Genomic DNA, 3757 nt, shown 5'->3' with positions numbered 1-3757 from the left:
TCCGCCGCCTGCGCCCGCTCGCGCCGCCGCCTCCCTCGTCGCCGGCCGCCCGCGTCCGCTCGCCAGCTCGCCGCGGCCGCCGCGCAGCTCGTCGCAGTTCCTCGCTGCCATCCGCCTCCTCACGCCAGCGACCACCTCGCTGCCCTCATCGCCCACGTCGTCCTCGCCGGCACCATCGCCTCTCCGGCCGCCGCCCTCCACCTCCCGGCCGGCCACCGCGTCCCTGCAGCTCCCGCGAGCCTCCTCATCTCCTCCCGCAAGACTCCGGCGGAGGTTCGGCGAGATCCGCCGCCACCTCGATCCGCGTGCAAACCCTAGATCTGGATCGGTTGACTTTTTCCCTCTCTCTCAATAATTTTGTGCATTGTTCATCATGCCATATCTCTGCATCCATGGCTCCGTTTTGGGCGTGTAGCATATCAAATTGTTTGTCTCGACGAGTACTTCATTCCATTCCATTGCACCATGTTCATTTGAGCTCATCTTGATGCCCTAAATGCTGTTGCAAGAGTGCTAGTTTATATTAGTTTCAGATTCTTATCAGAGATTGGACTTTTGTCATTTTTGCCATGATTGATGTGTGCCTCCTATGAACTTGAGCCCTACATGAGTTTTTAAGTATGCCATGCCATCTTTACAGGGGTGTATGCCATGTATTTTTGTGATCTCTGTGGTGACTAGCACAAGCATGCAAAGTAGCTCTCGTAATGTTGCTGATTTCAAGGACTTAGAAATCTTCTAAGTCTTTGCCCTGGTAATATTTTTTATGCCATGTTTCCTTGTTGCTACAGAGTGATCAATGCCTCTTTTGAGCATGATCAGTAAGGATGTTTTGTAGATATTGTGGTGCTCTATCCATCCATTTCTTTGTTTGCATTTATGGAGCACCCTAGCTTGACTCAATCGAGCTCTACTTTTGCTATAAAATGTTCCTGGCAGATTGTTTACATGTTAAGCAATTTTGCCGAGGTTGTTGTAGTTGATCCATGCATGCTATGTTGTTGTTCTTGCCATGTTTAGCTTCTATGCCATGTCTACTTGCTGGGTGTATGCTTAGTTTGTCATGCAATGCCTTGTGGTGAGTGCATCGAGCTCGTAAACATGCCTACTTAATATCTGTTTTGCCATGTTCCAGTTTTCTACTAAGTCTGAATCTGTTAACGATAATCGCTATGTTCACATGGTTGCCATTGTATTTTCTGATCCCTTTTGGCTTATGGTCAGTAAGGGACTTTTGTTGTATGCTTTGAGTAGCTTCATGCCATGCTTTGATTTGCCATGATATGTTCTTGTAGCATGTTGTTATCGTGCTCTTAACATTGCTTCCTGATGTTAAATTCCTGGCATGTTGTTATTTTCACTAAGTCTGTAACCTGATATCTTTTGCACTTTTGCCATGCTTGTTTGAACCTGCTATTAAGTGAATTAGCCGTAGCTCAGTGTTCATATTTTTTCAAGCATCTTGAGTGGATCCCTGCCATGTATTTTGTTGCTATGTTAGAGTACAGTAGCTTGTTGTTCTTGATGCATTTAGATGGCCTCGTGCTATTAATCGCAGACCGATGCCATATTTGTTTTGCTTGCCATTTGCAAACCGTGCATCCGATTCCGGTGATCTTTATATCAATTTCGACCGAAATCAACTCATCTTTCCAGCGGCACTCTTGGTTTTCCAAGTTGAGGCCAGGTTCAACCTTTCCTTTCCGAAACATGCATATCCATCGCATATCACGTCCCACATATCATGCCATGTTTTGCATCATGTTATTTGTGCATTTCACGTGGTTGATTGTGTCTTCCTTTGCTTGTGTTCTTGCTTTGGGTAGAGCCGGGAGACAAGTATGTGAACGAGGAACCCATTGAGTATGCTTACGAGGATCAAGCTTACGTCAACTCGGAGAACTTTGCAGGCAAGATGACCATACCCTCGAAATCACTTCTATCTTTGCTTGCTAGATGCTTGCTCTTTTGCTATGCCTATGCTATGATACCTACCACTTGATTATCATGCCTCCCATATTTCCATGTCAAACCTCTAACCCACCTTGTCCTAGCAAACCGTTGTTTGGCTATGTTACCGCTTTGCTCAGCCCCTCTTATAGCATTGTTAGTTGCAGGTGAAGATGGAGTTTGTTCCATGTTGGAACATGGATTTGTTGGGATATCACAATATCTCTTATTTAATTAATGCATCTATATACTTGGTAAAGGGTGGAAGGCTCGGCCTTATGCCTGGTGTTTTGTTCCACTCTTGCCGCCCTAGTTTCTGTCATACCGGTGTTATGTTCCTTGATTTTGCGTTCCTTACACGGTTGGGTTATAATGGGAACCCCTTGACAGTTCGCCTTGAATAAAACTCTTCCAGCAATGCCCAACATTGGTTTTACCATTCGCCACCTAGCCTTTTCCCTTGGGTTTCGCGGACTCAAGGGTCATCTTTATTTTAAACCCCCCGGCCAGTGCTCCTCTGAGTGTTGGTCCAAACTGAGCTGCCTGCGGGGCCACCTCGGGGAAACTTGAGGGTTGGTTTTACTCGTAGCTAGTCTCATCCGTTGTGCCCTGAGAACGAGATATGTGCAGCTCCTATCGGGTTTTGTCGGCACATTCGGGTGGCTTTGATGGTTTAGTTTTACCATTGTCGAGATGTCTTGTAGCCGGGATTCCGAGTCTGATCGGATTGTCTTGGGAGAAGGAATATCCTTCGTTGACCATGAGAGCTTGTGATGGTCTAAGTTGGGACACCCCTGCAGGGATTTGAACTTTCGAAAGTCGTGCCCGCGATTATGGGCAGATGGGAATTTGTTAATGTCCAGTTGTAGAAAACCTTAAACTTAACTTAATTAAATTGGATCAACAGAGTGTGTGGCCGTGATGGTCTCTTTTCGGTGGAGTCCGGGAAGAAAACACGGTCTCGTGTTATGCTTGAACGCAGGTTGTTCTAGGATCACTTCTTGATCATAGTTTATCGATTGTGCCTTTGCATTCTCTTCTCGCTCTCATTTGCGTATGTTAGCCACCATATATGTTAGTGCTTGCTGTAGCTCCACCTCATACTTTTTACCCTACCTATAAGCTTTAATAGTCTTGATCACGAGGGTGTGAGATTGTTGAGTCCCCGTGACTCACAGATTACTTCCAAAACCAGATGCAGGGACCGATGATACCATTCCAGAAGATGCGACTGAGCTCAAGTGGGAGTTCGATGAGGACTCACGACGTTACTACGTTTCCTTTCCAGACGATCAGTAGTGGAGCCCAATTGGGGCGATCGGGGACTTTGTTGCATTTGGGGTTATCTTTATTTTGGTTCCGTAGTCGGACCTTGATTGTATCTGGATGAATGTAATGTTATTTATGCTATTGTGTGATGTGGCAATTGTAAGCCAACTATGTATCTCTTTCCTTTATTCAGTACATGGGTTTTGTGAAGATTACACCACTTGCGACATTCCCTTCAATGCGGTTATGCCTCTAAGTCGTGCTCCGACACGTGGGAGATATAGCCGCATCGAGGGTGTTACAGGGAGGCACTTTTATGGAAATCACTTTAGGAGAAGCTACTAAACTCCTAGATAATATTATGGTTAATTATTCTCAATGGCATACTGAAAGATCTACTAATAAAAAGGTGCATGCGATAGAAGAAATTAATGTTTTGAGTGGAAAGATGGATGAACTTATGAAATTATTTGCTAATAAGAGTGTTTCTTCTTATCCTAATGATGTGCCCTTGTCTACTTTGATTGAGAATAATAAT

This window comes from Triticum urartu, chromosome 5 (genome assembly GCF_003073215.2).
Source record: "Triticum urartu cultivar G1812 chromosome 5, Tu2.1, whole genome shotgun sequence".
Lineage (NCBI taxonomy): Eukaryota > Viridiplantae > Streptophyta > Magnoliopsida > Poales > Poaceae > Triticum > Triticum urartu.
This window is presented reverse-complemented; position numbering follows the sequence as displayed.